We start from the raw sequence: 20394 nt of genomic DNA, 5'->3' as shown, positions 1-20394 counted from the left end.
ATGCACAAACAGATCCATAAGATGACATGGGTTTCACCTGGGGGCGGAACCCGAAATGAGCTGGACTACATATGCATAAACACAAGATGGCGTTCGTCACTGCTAGACGTTCGTGCACACAGGGGTGCAAATGTAGGCTCAGATCACTTTCTTGTGGTGGGTAAAATCAGGCTGAAGCTGAAAAAGGTGCAAAAAATGCAGCCCAAGAGACCCTACGCAGTGGAAAAGCTTAAGAACACCAACCTGTCAAAAAGCTACTGTGAAGAGTTGAGGAAGAAGCTTGAGGTACCACCACATCCTTCCATTGAGGAGCAGTGGAGTCTGTTCTCCCGTGCCATCACTGAGACTGCGGAAACAGTTTTAGGCAGAAGAAGGGGTACCAACAAGGAGAGATGGATGACGGAAAAGACCTGGAAATTGATTGATGAAAGGAAGATGGCAAAGATGGAAAGAGAACAGAAGAGGAGGCTCCGATGCTGGAGGATGAAAGACGAGGAGTACAGACGCCTGGACCGGGAAGTAAAAAAGAGCTGCAGGAAAGACAAATGGAGGTGGCTGGAGGAGAAAGCAAAAGAAGCACAAGAGGCAGCAGAGAAAAACAACACTAAAACACTCTACAGGATTGTGCGGGAGCTAACCAGCTCCAGGAGCAGCTCCGGGGTGCCTATCAAGAGCAGGGATGGCAGGGCACTCTTAAGCGATGAGGAACAGGAGGCAAGGTGGGTGGAGCACTTCAAAGAGATTCTCAACCAGCCAACACCTCCCACTCTGTTTCTTTTTGATCGGGAAACACCAACCCCAACTCTGACAGTCACCTCAGAAGAGATAACCAGGACCGAGGTTGCCCAAGCAATCAAGAGCCTCAAGAACAGCAAGGCACCAGGACTCGACGAGGTATCTGCTGAGTTGCTGAAGCACGGTCAAGAGGTGATCGTGGAGAGCCTCACGCACCTGTTCAATTTGATCTGGCATGCCGAAGAGGTCCCTGCCGACTGGAGACGGGGGCTTATAGTGACGCTGCCAAAGAAGGGAAACCTCGCAGACTGCAACAACTGGCGGGGCATCACACTGCTGTCGATCCCAGGCAAGGTTTTCTGTAGTGTGCTGCTCCAACGCCTAAAAGACGAGGTAGATAACATCTTAAGGGAAGAGCAAGCCGGCTTCCGAAAGGGAAGGTCCTGCGCGGAACAGATTGTCCCTCTTCGCAACATCATAGAACAGTGCCAAGAACTCCAGACACCCCTCATCATCAATTACATCGATTTCAAGAAAGCCTTCGACAGTATCCACTGGGAATCACTGTGGCAGATCCTCCAGCTATACGGTATACCATCAAAGTACGTCAACATCTTCAGAGCCCTGTACCATAACTCCACCTGTCGAGTGAAAACCACCAACAGGACAACCGACGACTTTGACATTGTGACCGGGGTAAGACAAGGTTGCATCTTGTCTCCCTTACTGTTCATCATTGTCATAGACTTTGTCATGAGGAAGTCTGTCGTCGGAGCAAACCTCGGCATTAAGTGGGGAGGGGGCAGACTGGCAGATCTGGACTTTGCGGACGACTTGGCTCTGCTTAGCCATTCCTACGCTGCACTCCAAAAATTGACTAACAATCTGCATGAGCAAGGGGAAAAAGTCGGCCTACGTATAAGCCAAGAGAAGACCAAGGCCATGACCGTTGCACAAGACCAAAACGTTCCACTGCTCACCGTAGGCAAACAAGGCATAGAGTACGTTGAGAACTTCACGTATCTTGGAAGCAACATCTCAAACACTGGAGACGCAGAAAAGGATGTACAGACCAGAATCGGAAAAGCTGCAGGAGTCTTCCAACGCCTCCGGAATATCTGGTCATCAAAATCTATCAGTACGTCCACCAAGCTGCGCCACTATATGTCAGTGGTCATCCCTACAGTGACCTATGCCTGTGAGACATGGATGAAGACATCAACCATTACAAACAAGCTGGATGTCTTCCACCGACGGTGCCTCAGATACATCTTGAGGATCTCATGGAGAGACCACATCACCAATGAAGAGGTGATGAGAAGGGCAGGGGTAGCACCATTGTCTGATATAGTCTCTGATATGAGAAGGAGAATGGCTGGACACGTACTCCGACTGCCAAAAGAGAGACCGGCAAGTGTGGCAATAGACTGGGTGCCAGAAGGGGGAAAGAGGAAGAGAGGACGGCCAAAGAAGACGTGGAGACAAACAGCCAAGGAAGACCTGAGAGAGATGGGAGTCAGCTGGCATGGAGCAAGAAGGGTCGCCAGTGACCGGAACAAATGGAGGGGACTCGTCGCCCAATGTTCCAACAGGAATGGGAGGAACTAAGTAAGTAAGACTGTGTGGAACAATTTCCCTTGTGGATCATTAAAGTTTGTCTTAGTCTAAGTCTAAGTCTAAGTTCCAAAAAGGAGCAGTAAGAAGCAGTTATTTACACTTCTTCATGACTTCAGCAAAGACTAATATGTAGTTTTTTCACTTCCAGTCTTTAAATATTCAAATTTGCTAAGACAATGTTTGACAATAAATAGCTTATGCAGTGATGAAAGAAAAGGAAAGTATTTAAAATAAATACATATAGCGTAAAGAAAATAAGTGATCTAAATGAAAACAATATGTTCATTAATATTAATAATACAAAACAAAATTAACAAATACATGGAAAATAAAAATGAATAAGATAAGACATTAAAGTGGTGTTGCTAAAACACATATTCAAATCTGTAATGACGCAGTATAGTCACATCTCAGTGATGTGCCTCATTTTTCCCATGAAAATGATACATTGTGTGTGAAATCACAGTAACTAGTAGGGTGCAAACATTATTTGATGTTGTCGACCAAAATAATTAATAACATTTGCCGCAGGCACATTAATTGGCCGGTAATAGTCAAAGACATCATTGCTTGTGTTGGTTGGTTGGTTGAAGTTTATTTCCAACACGTATGCAGTCTAAACAAGATACATCACATATTTCACACATTTTTCATTCTCTTTACAACATGCCCAAAACGGAGTAGGAAGAGGCAAAGCTCATTTTAATCCATTACCCTATCCCCTTTCCACTTTATAGCAATTACTTACACATATGGTCACTTCCTATTTTCAATTTGTAACACAATTTACATCAGTGATATACTAAAGGTCTGAAGTGTTGTACGTGCATACAAATGTTTGAAGGTATATTTTTCACTGAGATTATATTTCTCCTTTTAGTGTTGAGAAGAATTGTACATTCTTGAGTAGCAGGTTAGAGTTTGCTTTGTATAACCTTTATTTAAACAGATATGAAACATAGCTTTGTACATAACTTTAGCTGTTTGCAAATGCACCAAATCTTTCAATTTCAATATTTTGGATTCAATAAATAAAGAGTTTGTATGTTTTCTATAGCCAACAATATGTATTATTCTAACTGATCTGTTTTGTAACACGGTTAGTGAATGTAGTGTACTTTAATTATTTCCCCATATTTCTACACAATAACTCAGATATGGGAACACTAGTGATATTTAGTGATTTTTGGTCGACAACATATTTTGCTTTAAATATTATAGAAATATTTCTTGCCTCTTTATGTTGTATATTTTTTATATGAGATTTATAGTTCATATTGTTACCAAATAGCATTATGTTAGTTTTACTGAGATTCAAAGATAGTCTGTTTTTGTCAAACCATCTTTTTAATTTGTTAATTTCTTCTGTTATTTGTATTATTATTATTATATTATTATATTGTATTTTTTTTAATTTTTTTTTCATGAAAAAAATTAAATAATAAACGTGAATCCACTGTGTACTCATATGGACCTTTATTAGCACATTGCGCCAACAACATAACATCAGTATAACATCAACGTCTCTGGTAACTTCCTCTCTGCCCATTACATAAATAAAAAAATCACGTGGAAAAATATATAAATGACAAGAATTAGCAATTCACACTACTTTCATTATGAATGTTATTTTTCAACAGCTGAAATAAAGTTGTCAGTTTGAACCGTCAGATAAGCCTCCTGCATGTTTGTGTGCCCGAGTCGACTCACAAGCTCCTCCTCCCCCTCTCCCTCACCTCCCTCTGCCCAAACGCGCTCTGATTTTCGTTGCTATGGTAACGTTTACATGCCTTCAAAATAAGATGCAGATACAACATTAAAAACAAATATAAAGTGCATGAGATTTTTAACTCACCGTAACGCTAAATCAATGGGAGCCCTGAGCTTGTTTCTCTGCAACGAGACGGTCCCAACTGGGGGTAATGGGAGACAAAGACACCCGAAGTGTGTTGCTTATGTCCAGTCTGCTACGTTGTTTTGTTTTGGAAGAAAATCCAAATTTTGCAGAAAATCCCGTTTCACACAGATAGGATGTTGGAAATGGCAACAGTGTTTTCAGTACTGTGGTGGCGATCTCGGGGTATTCTGCCATGACTTTAATCCAGAAAACAGGCAGAGTTTTTGTCTGAAATACACTTTTAAGGCTGCCGTCATTTGCGATCTCCAGCATTTGATCTTCTTCTTGCACAGACATGCTGGATTCATCTGCTTTGTTGACAAATGGGTCGCGGATCCATTCCTTGGCAGTTCGTGGGTCTTTTGAAGTTGGGAAGTAGCGCTCAAACTCTTTTAAAAGCACAGACAGGTGATCGTGCAGCAGCTTGTTGAATGAAGGCGCAGGCTCAGTCTCACGCAAAAACCCCGCCAATGTTTGAAACATGTCCAGGTTTTTTGGGTTGGTGCACTAATTGTAAGTGTATCTTGTGTTATTTATGTTGATTTAATTAAAAAAAAAAAAAAAATTAATTAAAAATTCTTCTGCGGCCCGGTACCAATCGAGCCCGGTGGTTGGGGACCACTGCTCTAGATCACTGAGATCTTCTGAGACCAATCTGTTAGCGGTTCCCAGAGTAAACTCAAATCAAGGGAGAGCATCATTCAGTCACTATGCAACAAATAGCTGGAATAAACTTCCTGAAGATGTCAGACTCTCCCAAACTCTGACTACTTTTAAAACTAGACTGAAGACTTTTATGTTCACCTTAGCTTTCAGCTAGAACTTTTAATCTTTTAACTTTTAACGTCCGCACTGTTTTTATTTTTATTGTCTGCATTTTAATTTTGCTTTTATTTTCTTTCATTTCACTTTGTTGTCTGTGAAGCACTTTGAGTCTGCCTTTTGTATGAAAAGCGCTATACAAATAAAGTTGCCTTGCCTTGCCTTGCCCTGTGGTACGCCGCAAGATATCTCTAGTGCCGTTGACATATCGTTCTAATTTGTTGATTAATATATTATAATTAATTGTGTCAAATGCTTTTGTTAAATCCATAAATACTGCAGCTGTTTACCATCTATTGCATTGGTGGTGATCTTTTTTACTGTTGTCTATTAATGCCATCCATGATGAAATGTTGGCTCTGTATTTGTATTGATTCTCTGAAAATGTTCCACTTTAATCTATGAATTTGTCATCAATAAATCAATTAATCAACCAATCAATGATTATTTACATAGCCATTAATCACAACTGTCTCAAATGGCTGCAATGTCCAGTCTGTTATTGAATAATTTTTCAAAGATTTTAGAAAATAATGGAAGTAAAGAAACAAGTCTGTAATTTTCTAAATTAGTTTTAGTCTCTAGTCTTACAAGTCTGTACAACTTTCTGACATTTTCATTTTGTTTGGGAATGTGCCTGTTTGAAATGATAGATTGCTGATATACGTTAAAGGTTCTGAAATGTATTCAATCACTTTTTCTATTGCTTTCTTATATATTCCGTGACAATCAGTTAAGGTTTTAGATCTCCAAACCCAGACTCGTCCATCAGATTGCCAGATGGAAAAGCGTGATTCTTCACTCCAGAGAAGGTATCTCCACTGCTCTAGAGTCCAGTGGCAACGTGCTTTACACCACTGCATCTGACACTTTGCATTGGACTTGGTGATGTACAGCTTAGATGCAGCTGTTCGGCGTGGAAACCCATTTTATGAAGCTCTCTGCGTACTGTACGTCGGCTAATTGGAAGGTCACATGAAGTTTGGAGCTCTGTAGCAACTGACTGTGCAGAAAGTCTTTGCACTATGCGCTTCAGCATCCTCTGACCCCTCTCTGTCAGTTTACGTGGCCTACCACTTGGTGGCTGAGTTGCTGTTGTTCCCAAACTATTCCATTTTCTTATAATAAAGCCGACAGTTGACTTTGGAATATTTAGGAGCGAGGAAATTTCACGACTGTATTTGTTGCACAGGTGGCATCCTATGACAGTTCCACGCTGGAAATCACTGAGAGCGGCCCATTCTTTCACAAATGTTTGTAGAAACAGTCTCCATGCCCAAGTGCTTGATTTTATACACCTGTGGTTAGGACACCTGATTCTCATCATTTGGATGGGTGGTAAAATACTTTTGGCAATATAGTGTATCTTCCTGTTCCCGTCTACAGCGATAAGCCTTCTGGGTAATGTATCTAAACATTTACTTCCTAGTTTACATGTATTTATATATTTATTCAACATTTATTTATCCAGGGTAAGACAATTAACAACATATTTTCATTTGCAACGCTGACCTCCCAAAGAGGCAGCATTTACACGTTAGAGATGTTCAATCAATCAATCAATCAATCAATCAATGTTTATTTATATAGCCCTAAATCACAAGTGTCTCAAAGGGCTGTACAAGCCACAACGACATCCTCGGTACAGAGCCCACATACGGGCAAGGAAAACTCACCCCAGTGGGATGTCAATGTGAATGACTATGAGAAACCTTGGAGAGGACCGCATATGTGGGTAACCCCCCCCCCCCCCCCCCCCCCCCTCTAGGGGAGCCCGAAAGCAATGGATGTCGAGTGGGTCTGACATAATATTGTGAAAGTCCAACACATCAGCGAAAGTCCAGTCCATGGTGGGGCCAGCAGGAACCATCCCGAGCGGAGACAGGTCAGCAGCGTAGAGATGTCCCCATCCGATGGACAGGCTAGCGGTCCACCCCGGGTTGGGAGCAGAGTAGAAAAGAATAGAAAAGAAACGGCAGATCAACTGGTCTAAAAAGGGAGTCTATTTAAAGGCTAGAGTATACAAATGAGTTTTAAGATGAGACTTAAATGCTTCTACTGAGGTAGCATCTCTAACTTTTACCGGGAGGGCATTCCATAGTATTGGAGCCCGAATAGAAAACGCTCTATAGCCCGCAGACTTTTTTTGAGCTCTGGGAATCACTAATAAGCCGGAGTTCTTTGAACGCAGATTTCTTGCCGGGACATATGGTACAATACAATCGGCAAGATAGGCAGGAGCTTGACCGTGTAGTATTTTATACGTAAGTAGTAAAACCTTAAAGTCGCATCTTAGGTGCACAGAAAGCCAGTGCAAGTGAGCCAGTATAGGCGTAATATGATCAAACTTTCTTGTTTTTGTCAAAAGTCTAGCAGCCGCATTTTGTACCATCTGTAATCTTTTAATGCTAGACATAGGGAGGCCCGAAAATAAAACGTTACAGTAATCGAGACGAGATGTAACGAACGCATGGATAATGATCTCAGCATCGCTTGTGGACAAAATGGAACAAATTTTAGCGATATTACGGAGATGAAAGAAGGCCGTTTTAGTAACACTCTTAATGTGTGACTCAAACGAGAGAGTTGGGTCGAAGATAATACCCAGATTCTTTACCGAGTCGCCTTGTTTAATTGTTTGGTTGTCAAATGTTAAGGTGGTATTATTAAATAGATGTCGGTGTTGAGCAGGACCGATAATCAGCATTTCCGTTTTCTTAGCGTTGAGTTGCAAAAAGTTAGCGGACATCCATTGTTTAATTTCATTAAGACACGCCTCCAGCTGACTACAATCCGGCGTGTTGGTCAGCTTTAGGGGCATGTAGAGTTGAGTGTCATCAGCATAACAGTGAAAGCTAACACCGTATTTGCGTATGATGTCACCTAGCGGCAGCATGTAAATACTAAAGAGTGCAGGGCCAAGAACCGAACCCTGGGGAACTCCGCACGTTACCTTAACATAGTCCGAGGTCACATTGTTATGGGAAACACACTGCATCCTGTCAGTAAGATAAGAGTTAAACCAAGACAAGGCTAAGTCTGACATCCCAATACGCGTTTTGATACGCTCTAATAAAATATTATGATCAACAGTATCGAAAGCGGCGCTAAGATCAAGAAGCAGCAACATAGATGACGCATCAGAATCCATCGTTAGCAATAGATCATTAGTCATTTTTGCGAGGGCTGTCTCCGTAGAGTGATTTGCCCTGAAACCGGATTGAAAAGGTTCACAGAGATTGTTAGACGCTAAGTGTTCATTTAGCTGCTGTGCTACAATTTTTTCGAGGATTTTCGAGATAAACGGAAGGTGGGACACCGGCCGGTAGTTTACCATGAGGTCAGGATCGAGGTTAGGTCTTTTGAGTAGAGGATGAATAACCGCTTTTTTGAATGCTAGTGGAACAGTGCCAGAGGAAAGTGATAAGTTTATAATATTTAACACTGATGGACCTAATAATACAAAAAGCTCCTTGATAAGTTTCCCAGGAATTGGGTCAAGTAAACATGTTGTTTGTTTTGTCCCATTTACACATTTTAACAATTCCTCCAATGTTATTTCATCAAAGAGAGAGAAACTATTTTGGAGGGCAATGTCCGTCGTATATACAGTCGTATTTGTGTTAATAGAACCCAGTTGTAGCTGAGATGCATTGTCTTTAATCTCTTTTCTAATGACTTCAATTTTCTTATTAAAGAAATTCATAAAGTCATCTGCTGAGTGGGTGGAGCTACTGGAAGGAGTCCCTTGTTGTGTTAGCGATGCTACTGTACAAAACAAAAATTTAGGATAATTTTTGTTGAGGTGGATGAGATTTGAGTAATATTTAGCTTTAGCTGAGGTAAGCATGCGTTTATAAGTTATTAAACTATCACTCCATGCTTGATGGAAAACCTCAAGTTTAGTCGCACGCCATTTGCGTTCCAGCTTTCTACATGATAATTTCTGGGCTTTAGTTTCTTCTGTAAACCATGGGGTACGCCTTTTAGGGGCCCTTTTTAGCTTTAGCGGTGCTACACTATCAATGGTGTCGCGCAGGGCGTCGTTAAAGTTGTTAGTGAGGTTATCAATAGAGCCCACATAATTTGGGAATGGTGCCATTACCGAAGGCAGTAGGTCAGTAAGAGTCGTCGTTGTGGCAGCATTAATGTTGCGGCTGCTATAGTAGTTATTATTATTATTATTAGTTTTTTGAAAATGAGTCACAACTTCGAATTTTATAAGGTAATGATCGGACATTACTTTAGTGTACGGGAGTATCGTAACTTTAGAGGTGGTGACACCCCTGACAAGCACTAGATCTATCGTATTACCGTTGCGATACGTGGGTTCATTTATTATTTGTGCAAGACCACAGCTATCAATTATAGTCTGGAGCGCCACGCATGGAGGGTCCGATGGGGTATTCATATGGATGTTAAAGTCTCCCATTATGATTATATTGTCGGCGTGCGTCACTAGATCAGCAACGAACTCTGAAAATTCATTGATAAAGTCCGAATAGGGCCCTGGGGGGCGGTAGATGACAGCCAGGTGCAGAGGCAGCGGTGTGACAAACCTTATAGTAAGCACCTCAAACGAGTTACATTTATTATTTAGGTCCGAGGTAAGGCTAAAGTTTTTGTTGTATATTAGTGCAACACCCCCACCCCTTTTAATGGGACGGGCAATATGCGTTCCCGTATAGCCAGGAGGAGACGCCTCACCCAGCGCAAAAAATTTGTCTGGTTTGAGCCAGGTCTCGGCTAGACCGACGACATCAAGATTGTTGTCTCTAATGACTTCATTAACTAATAACGTTTTGGAAGACAATGATCTTATGTTTAAGAAGCCCATATTATAGGTAGTGGGCTGTTTTGAGGAGTTTTTGTTGAAAGTATCCGTAGTAGCAATATTAATAATGTTACGTTTATTATGCGTAGTGCACTTTAAATAATTTCGACCATATCTAGGAATTGATATGACAGGAATTTTAAGATTGTTTGCCACCTCAGTAAAATGCATGTCCACCTCTGACGCAGAAAAAACATTATGTGAGTTGTATATTATTCTAAGAGAATTTCTATGTGTGCAGGGATTATCCAGCCTGGCGCTGGCTAGTTCTAGCTTAACAGACTCCTTATTAGCGCTTCTTTGAGGATTAGCCTTTAGCTTTTTTGTTAGCCCCGCCCGACATCCCCGCTTCTGCTTCCGAGCACACCGCTTACGTCTCTTTCGTTGTCGGTCCCCGCTGGTAGTGGACCCCGCTGCTTCAAAGGCCACTGCTGGATGTAGCTCGCGAAGAATTCCCAAGCTAGCGAGTAGGTCCACCGTACACGCATCTTTCAGCCCAAAATGGCCCGATCTCTCCACATCCAGAATCGTATGTCGTCGTAAGTGATCACGGAGTGAACACGCTGTGAGCCAGCCATGAAATTGACTGAATTGACGGGTATTTTTGCCAAATCGGTCTACACTTCCAAGAGCGCCTGCAAGAAGCTGCCGCCGTGAAGCGCCGCCATCTTGCATCTTGCATCTTGCATCTTGCATGTTAATTTGTAAAGATAATCTTTAATCAGAACACGCCTGGGCAATTATTTTCACTGGAGTGGCCAAATTTAGAGAAAAAAATGTGTCAGGGCCGGTATATCTTTTTTTTGGAACACTAATACAAAACCTCACAAAAATGTCTGATTGAATGCTAAAAACATTATGACAGACTGCCTCAAAAAACGGAATGGAATTAAAAATGTTTTACTGAATGAGACACCCAGACTATACATAAAAATAAAGAATGTGGGATTTACAATATGAACTATGAACGATAAAACACTGAATATTGACAACATATGAACGTCACACCCCCTCTCGCTCGACATATTTTACAATCAAGCGAAACGCAACAAAAATGCAACAAACACAGCGAAAAATGAACACCAAGGGTAAAAAAAAATAAACCCACTTACAATAAGGTGCATCTAATATATCACTAAGATTTAGAACTTTGCTGTAAAAATCTCCTCCCGCGTCTGTCCTTGACACCCGCATTTCAGGCTGGCCGCTCTGGAAACACTCTGTGGAAACGCACCCCACCCACACTGCTTGGTGCCTCATCTGAGCTGCTGTGACTTAGATTACCATAGTAACTAATTAGATTACCATAGTAACTAGAATATCATGCAGCACAGATTCCAACCATTGAAATACTTTGTATAGTTCAAGACTTAATGGTAATTTGAAAACATCACTGCACATCATAATGGCAGCTACAGTTTCTATCTTAAAGATCTAAAAAAATTATTCGGGAATGTCAAGCGGGCCAGATTGAAAAGCTTAACGGGCTGCATGCGGCCCCCGGGCCTTAATTTACCCAGCTATGTTTTAAAAGGCCAAACACTAATTTTCAAGCGTAAAACATACACGGAGAATGTGTGAAACTTGCAGACAACAGAGGACACAGCGGACAATAAGAAAGCCTTGAGTGGTTTTTCTTTCTGTGATTATGAGTAATAATACTATTACCAATACAGAGGACATGACCTTGGCGTCTCCAGTGGTAGTTACCGCCATGAGCGCTAACATGATAGGAGGCGTTAGTACCTGTGTATTCAGATGACAATCAATCAATCAATCAATTCCTTTATTGTCATTGTCATAATAACTCAAGTCATACATGTCAACGCCATTTTAACTACTCGTTGGGAGGGCGCTCGTTGGTTTGCTTTAGTGCAGCTAGCAAACCACACTAAAAATCTGTATGTTAGGACACTGCTAGATAGATAGATAGATAGATAGATAGATAGATAGATAGATAGATAGATAGATAGATAGATAGATAGATAGATAGATAGATAGATAGATAGATAGATAGATAGATAGATAGATAGATAGATAGATAGATAGATAGATAGATAGATAGATAGATAGATAGATAGATAGATGGATAGATAGATAGTACTTTATTGATTCCTTCAGGAGAGTTCCCTCAGGAAAATTTAATGGCACAATTGTAAAAGTTTTCCATTGATTTTTGCGGAATGTTTGCACATTTTAGTTTCCTTTAGAAAGAAAAGACGTTGTTAGGCCTTTCCGACTGTAGAAGCTGTGTTAAAGACCTACTGAAATGAGATTTTCTTATTTAAACGGGGATAGCAGATCCATTCTATGTGTCATACTTGATCATTTCGCGATATTGCCATATTTTTGCTGAAAGGATTTAGTAGAGAACATCGCCGATTAAGTTCGCAACTTTTGGTCGCTGATAAAAAAAGCCTTGCCTGTACCGGAAGTAGCGTGACGTCACATGTTGTGGAGCTCCTCACATCTGCACATTGTTTACAATCATGGCCACAAGCAGCGAGAGCGATTCGGACCGAGAAAGCGACAATTTCCCCATTAATTTGAGCGAGGATGAAAGATTCGTGGTTGAGGAAAGTGAGAGTGAAGGACTACTGCTGCCCACTGCTCCCAAGGGGATGGGTCAAATGCAGAGGACAAATTTCACCACATCTAGTGTGTGTGTGACAATCATTGGTACTTTAATCTTAAAGGGCAGTGGAAGCGATTCAGATAGGGAAGATGCTGTGAGAGGCGGGTGGGACCTGATATTCAGCTGTGAATGACTAAAACAGTAAATAAACACAAGACATATATATACTCTATTAGCCATAACACAACCAGGCTTATATTTAATATGCCACAAATTAATCCCGCATAACAAACACCTCCCCCCTCCCGTCCATATAACCTGCCAATACAAATCAAACACCCGCACAACACACTCAATCCCACAGCCCAAAGTACCGTTCACCTCCGCAAAGTTCATACAGCACATATATTTCCCCAAAGTTACGTACGTGACATGCACATAGCGGCACGCACGTACGGGCAAGTGATCAAATGTTTGGAAGCCGCAGCTGCGTACTCACGGTACCGCGTATCCAACTCAAAGTCCTCCTGGTAAGAGTCTCTGTTGTCCCAGGTCAATGGTAAAGCTTGACTGTCATCGTTCAGGAATGTAAACAATGAAACACCGGCTACGTGTTTGTGTTGCTGAAGCCGGCCGCTAATACACCGCTTCCCACCTACAGCTTTCTTCTTTGCTATCTCCATTGTTCATTAAACAAATTGCAAAAGATTCACCAACACAGATGTCCAGAATACTGTGGAATTTTGCGATGAAAACAGACGACTTAATTGCTGGCCACAATGGTGTCCCAAAATGCCCGCTACAATCCGTGACGTCACGTGCAAACGTCATCATACCGAGACGTTTTCAGCAGGATATTTCGCGGGAAATTTAAAATTGCACTTTACTAATCTAACCCGGCCGCATTGGCATGTGTTGCAATGTTAAGGTTTCATCATTGATATATAAACTATCAGACTGCGTGGTCGGTAGTAGTGGGTTTCAGTAGGCCTTTAATGTCCCAACATAGATCTTCTGTTGTATTCACCCCTAAAAATTTGAATTGTTTGACCCTTTCTACGACCTTGTGTTTAATTAAAAGTGGAGGGTGTTTTTTCTGCCCTTTTCTGCGGAAGTCTACAATTCATTATTTGGTTTTGTTAGTGTTAAGAACCAAGTTGCTGTTATCACACCATGACTGTTGCCCCTCTGCACTGTATGCTGTCTCATCGTTGTTGCTGATGAGCCCAAGCACCGTGGTGTCGTCGGCATATTTGAGGTTGGATGCTGAATAGGCTTTGCAGTCATCGCAAGCGCTAGCACATGCTATAGCGTTACTGCAGCTGGGATTAAATAGGAGCGGTTAAAAACGCGACTTTCATTCTTAGTTATTGCAAGCTGTGTGTTCAAATGTTTCAGCACATTTCTCGCACGTCGTCCTCTTGAGGAACTAGCAGCCTTATAAGTATTACAAGTAGCGCCGTTGCAATCTTTTCTTGTAAAACGTAGTCAACTGAAGAGTGTTTGTGGCGCCCGAGCTCCGCCATTTTGAGACGCAACGTTATGCCGACCCGGAAGGATCGATAAGAGAACCGTTTGAATAAATTGCAAGCGATTCCAAGGAATTGATACTCTGGGTTTTCGATTCCCTTCCCTATGTGGAAGTATGCATGCTGCCTCTGCTAAGAGTTCTTGTTTGGCTGGTGAGGATGCTCTGACGATGTGTAACAGCGTTCACATTCTCATTCACTGTTAATGCTCCTCTTCAGCCGCCGAGCACGGTTATGTGATTCTTCTAAAGTCACGGCATGCATTTTCTAGTGGATCGCCCAGGCTTTTTCACGACTGCACTTTAGAGGATAGACCCGATGTTGTTTTTTTTCTTGTACGTGTTCTGTGCAACAAGACCGTGCACAGTAACCGAGGAGAGGAAACACATTTAGGAGAAAAGGTTGAGTAGGAGAAGGGAGGCGGCCATGAATTGTCACCACAGAGCTCAGAGTTGATTGAATTTGGAGCGCAGCTGCGAGGCAAAGGCAGGAAGATGTCAGTATGGGAAGCCTGATAGGATGAAGATGTGATCAAGATGAAAAAGGAAATGTCAGACACATAAAGATGCTTTAGAATGGTGGTCCTCAGGCAGCATCCAGCAGAAGTTGCTGTAGGGCAGCAGTGTTAGATGTTGTAGCGGCCGCGTGATAAAGTGATAAATCACGTCTGTCCTCGCTGCTGCTGCGCAAATGAAAATACTCGGTGGATTGTGGCTCACACTTTGACTCATTTTGGGCATTCATGTTGCTGTGCTACAAGTGAACGATACAAATCTTTCTGTTCTTGTTCCGTCATGTTACCAAAGTATGTTGGAGAAAACAATGTCCAAACACAAATGATCCAAAACCAAAAACACTCAATTGTCATAAAACTATGATGGAGAAATGCTGCAAGTTCATGGAAGAAAACGGAAGTTAGCCAGGCTACCCGGAAGTCAGCTAGGCTACCAGAAAGTCAGCTAGGCTACCAGGAAGTCAGCTAGGCTACCAGGAACTTAAAGTAGCTAGTCTATCAGAAAGTTAACTAGGCTAGCAGGAAGTCAGTTAGGCTAGCAAGAAGTCAGCTAGGCTAGCAGGAAGTCAGCTAGGCTACCAGGAACTTCAAGTAGCTAGTCTATCAGAAAGTTAACTGGGCGAGCAGGAAGTTAGCTGGGCTACCAGGAACTTAAAGTAGCTGAATTCTGTAGAATTTGCACCTGGCTCGCTGACAACAAGCTATCCATACACTTGGGTAAAACGGAATCCATCCTATTTGGGTCCCACATCAACCTTAAGAAAGTCAATGACTTCACTATAAAAGTGGATGACATTGTTATCACCAGGAAAGATGAGGTCACCTACCTAGGCTCCATTCTAGAGGCTAATCTTTCCTGTGATAAAATGGCAACCAAGGTAATCAAAAAGGTCAACCAACGAACAAGATTTCTCTATAGAATCTCCTCTCTGGTCAACAAAAGAACCATGAAGATTCTGGCGGGAACTCTCATTCAACCCTTTTTCGATTACACATGCACCTCCTGTTACCCTCCTCCAAAACCTTCAAATCTAGACACCAAACATCCCAGAACAAGCTAGACCTCCACCCCAGATCACACCTCACCCCAACCCACTTCTCCAAAGTGGGCTGGCTCAGGGTGGAGGACAGAGTAAAACAACTTGCACTGAGCCTAGTCTATAAAATCCACTACACCTCCCTGATACCGAAGTACATGTCAAACTACTTCCTTAACGTAAATGACCGCCATAACCATAACACCAGAGGGAGCTCCACTAACCGCGTTAAACCCAGATTCCGATCTAACAAAGGTCGTAACTCATTCTCTTTCTATGCCACATCCATGTGGAATGCACTCCCAACAGGTGTAAAAGAAAGGGCATCTCTATCCTCCTTCAAAACCGCACTAAAACAACACCTCCAGGCAACTTCAACCCTAAACTAACACCCTCCCTTCCACATCTTACCTCTTCGGATTGTAAATAATCAAATGTAAATAATTAAATGTAAATAATCAAATGTAGACACTTTTTTTTATACTTTCTGATCTCTCTCTCTGTGTCCACTACCTGCTGTACATATCCTACCAAGTCAGTCCTACACTGTTCCAATGTCCATTTCTCTGATGATGCAATTGTTGATGACTGAAGTGTTGATACCAACCAATCCGAAACCCCCCCCCCCCCCTCCGTATCCCACACCCCAGATTGTAAATAATGTAAATAATTCATTGTATATACTCTGATGATTATCTTGTGTGATGACTGTATTATGAAAATAGTATATATCTGTATCATGAATCAATTTAAAAAAGTGGAAAAACTTATTCGGGTGTTACCATTTAGTGGTCAATTGTACGGAATATGTATTTCACTGTGCAATCTACTAATAAAAGTTTCAATCAATCAATCAGTAGTCTTTCAGAAAGTTAACTGGGCTAGCAGGAAGTCAGCTAGGCTAGCAGGAACTTAAAGTAGCTAGTCTATCAGAAAGTTAACTAGGTTACCATGATGTTAGCAAGGCTACTAAAAAACAGAAAGTTAGCCAGGCTACCAGGGGCAACATACTTGAGGGATATACATCTTCAATGACTTATGACGTAATATTTTACACTATTATTTAGCCATCAATTGTTTAAATCAAGTGTTTAACAAAGACAAAGAAATGTTCCTTTTCATTTTGCCAACTTTCCTCTGCACATCCCGCTTGTCTTTAAAGATGTTTATCCCTCAGTTTGGCATCCCTGCTAGCCCAGCTAACTTACTGGTAACATAGTTAACCTTCTGCTAGCCTAGCTCACTTACTTGTAGGCTTTCTGACTTTGTGGTAGGAAGCGACACAGTCTTTGCGCACGCACGGACCGATCAAGGCTTCCAGTACTGATTGTGTAGCGGTCACTACGCGATCGGTACCGGAAGACACGATCGTATGAGGGGCCGTTAGGGACATTATTCAGAATTACCTCTTACATACATTACTGAAATGCTCTCACATAAACAACTGAAATCTTTTTCTTTTATACACACTACTGAAACACTCTTATAAACACTACTGAAATGCTCTTACATACACTACTGAAATGCTCTCACATAAACAACTGAAATCTTTTTCTTTCACACACCCTACTGAAACACTCTTATAAACACTACTGAAATGCTCTTACATATACTACTGAAACACTCTTATAAACACTACTGAAATACTCTTACATACACTACTGAAACACTCTTATAAACACTACTGAAACACTCTTATAAACACTACTGAAATACTCTTACACACACTACTGAAACACTCTTATAAACACTACTGAAACACTCTTATAAACACTACTGAAATACTCTTACATACACTACTGAAACACTCTTATAAACACTACTGAAATACTCTTACATACACTACTGAAACACTCTTACATACACTACTGAAACACTCTTATAAACACTACTGAAATACTCTTATAAACACTACTGAAACACTCTTATAAACACTACTGAAACACTCTTATAAACACTACTGAAACACTCTTATAAACACTACTGAAACACTATTATAAACACTACTGAAACATTCTTACATACACTACTGGAACACTCTTATAAACACTACTGAAATGTTTTTGTCTCACGCACACACACACACACACACACCTGGAATTATTTTTCACTAGTATGTATAAACGGATTTCACCTGTGTGTGCAAAGAAGTTCCATGAATCCAGAGGTTGTTTATTCCGTCCTTGTTGAAATGGTCATGCAGCTGTGTGGTGACTCTGAAATAAGAATGTAACAATCAGATCACATGAAAACAGCTAAGACAATATAAGTCATACAGGGAAATGCATTTGTAGACAATATGATTTGCCTGAGCAGCTAGGGAACACCAAAAAATTGATTAGATTAGAAAAGACAGATTGAAAATAATAATACAAAAAAATTGTTTTTCCAGCGGGCCGGATGTTGGACTTTGGAGGGCCGTAACCGGCCCGCGGGCCGTAGTTTGGGGACCCCTTATCTAGTCGATGATAAGCGCTAAATAAATGCAATCCATTATCATTAGTATATGATTAGCTACTGACGTAACACGACGTGACTCACATTTCGACATGTTACCATTGTAGCTCACTACAATGCCATGTTGTCTTACATTTCGTGTGATTCAACAATCATTTAGAAATAAATAATGTCTAATTACCTTTTCCTCCTTTTGCCCCGATGTCCATGAACTGAAACGTTGCATGTGTGCGGTGCAAACTCGCAATGGAACGAGTGCTCCAGGCTGCGGCTGTCGGGAGGAGAAAGGCACCGCTGTGTGGCCGCTCAGGTGCCGCGTCCTGTGGGGGAGACCCATGGCGGCAGTCCGACCCTTGTTGCATTGAAAGTGTTCTTATATTCTCCGCTGAAGCCCTCAAATTATGAAGTGGAGCTCCCGCCTCGGTTAAGCTACTTGTCGGCAGACATTTTGTCCACAACTTGGCTTTAAAAAAAATAAAAATAAACTTGTCTGAAAAGGGGCGGGGATTATACCGGAACCGGAATGCAACATCGCTCACACACACTAGTAAGATGCTCTTACACGTAGTGGTAAAATGCTCGTATACACAATGGTAAGATGCGCTCATACACATAACTGAAATCTTTGCACATATACTACTGAAATTGTTGTCCCTTACACACACGTGTAAAAAGCACACACACACACACACACACAGGTGAAACCCGTTTATACATACTAGTGAAAAATAATTCCAGGTGTGTGTGTGTGCGTGAGACAAAAACATTTCAGTAGTGTATGTAAGAATGTTTCAGTAGTGTTTATAAGAGTGTTTCAGTAGTGTATGTAAGAATGTTTCAGTAGTGTTTATAAGAGTGTTTCAGTAGTGTTTATAAGAGTGTTTCAGTAGTGTATGTAAGAGTATTTCAGTAGTGTTTATAAGAGTGTTTCAGTAGTGTATGTAAGAGTGTTTCAGTAGTGTATGTAAGAGTATTTCAGTAGTGTTTATAAGAGTGTTTCAGTAGTGTATGTAAGAGTGTTTCAGTAGTGTATGTAAGAGTATTTCAGTAGTGTTTATAAGAGTGTTTCAGTAGTGTTTATAAGAGTGTTTCAGTAGTGTATGTAAGAGTATTTCAGTAGTGTTTATAAGAGTGTTTCAGTAGTGTTTATACGAGTGTTTCAGTAGTATATGTAAGAGCATTTCAGTAGTGTTTATAAGAGTGTTTCAGTAGTGTGTATAAAAGAAAAAGATTTCAGTTGTTTATGTGAGAGCATTTCAGTAGTGTATGTAAGAGGTAATTCTGAATAATGTCCCTAACGGTCCCTCATAGAAGACCACTCCTTTCCTGGACTTGCAATTTTTTTACGACAAAGCTTCGTCATGTTCTGCGATATTTTAATATTTCATTTATGTTTTGTATAAAAGATAGATTACCTAAGAGTAAAAGGGAACAACAATAGAAACATAATAAGGGGTACATTTTAAAAAAATCAAGGAGTAATATTTACACATAACTTAATTCTATATCTGCGACCTAACAAAAAAATTGACTTTTATATGACCAGTGTTACCTTTTCAGCTTTTTGCTGGACAGTATCTTCAGTCCCGAAACTGTGGTAGGGGAAGAAACTGAACAAATTTTGGCTCGTTGAGCCGGTAACCAACTCAACGAGTTCCCCAGCCCTTGTTTTGTTGAAAAGACAATGCCGCTTCTTCTTTGCAGCATACACTGACTTATAAAATCACCTTAACATCAATAACTACTGCTCACTCACTACACACGCGTGTCTCCCTCTATCGCCATTTACACACCACCTTCTTCTTGTCCCTGTGCCCAGTTGGGGTGAGAGTTTACCCACAGGACCCCGAGTAAGCTGCCCTTGGCTAAGCCTGTAACACCAGTATTGTGAATTGATGTATGTGATATAAATAAAGTAGTAAAAAAAGTAGAGCTGAGCACATCGTTCAGGTTTCTGTACAGATCTTACTGGTAACCTTGTTAACTTCCTGGTAAACTGGCTAACTTACTGGTAACCTTGCTAACTTCCTGGTAGCCTGGATAACTTACTGGTAACCTTGTTACCTTCCTGGTAGCCTGGTGAACTTACTGGTAACCTTGCTAACTTCCTGGTAGCCTGACTAACTTACTGGTAACCTTGTTAACTTCCTGGTAACCTGGCCAACTTACTGGTAACCTTGCTTACTTCCTGGTAGCCTGGCGAACTTACTGATAACCTTGCTATCTTCCTGGTAGCCTGGATAACTTACTGGTAACCTTGCTAACTTCCTGGTAGCCTGGAAAACTTACGGGTAACCTTGCTAACTTCCTGGTATAGCCTGGATAACTTACTGGTAACCTTGTTAACTTCCTGGTAGCCTGGCAAACTCGCTGGTAG

General features: G+C 41.3%; 1 protein-coding gene and 1 long non-coding RNA gene across 3 annotated transcripts in view; one reads left to right on the top strand and one right to left on the bottom strand.

Moving 5' to 3' along the window:
• Window positions 1-18665, bottom strand: part of LOC133651237 (uncharacterized) — a 72917-nt gene extending 54252 nt beyond the window's left edge. The window contains exons 1-2 of the long non-coding RNA XR_009826393.1: window positions 18199-18665; window positions 17695-17776 (exon numbers count right to left, since the gene is read on the bottom strand). This is a non-coding gene — a long non-coding RNA (uncharacterized LOC133651237). The remainder of the gene's footprint in view (window positions 1-17694; window positions 17777-18198) is intronic.
• Window positions 1-20394, top strand: part of kcnb1 (potassium voltage-gated channel, Shab-related subfamily, member 1) — a 166548-nt gene that overhangs the window by 43877 nt on the left and 102277 nt on the right. The window lies entirely within an intron of this gene.

The sequence above is a fragment of the Entelurus aequoreus genome, linkage group LG01, assembly GCF_033978785.1.
Source record: "Entelurus aequoreus isolate RoL-2023_Sb linkage group LG01, RoL_Eaeq_v1.1, whole genome shotgun sequence".
NCBI lineage: Eukaryota > Metazoa > Chordata > Actinopteri > Syngnathiformes > Syngnathidae > Entelurus > Entelurus aequoreus.
This window is presented reverse-complemented; position numbering and strand designations above follow the sequence as displayed.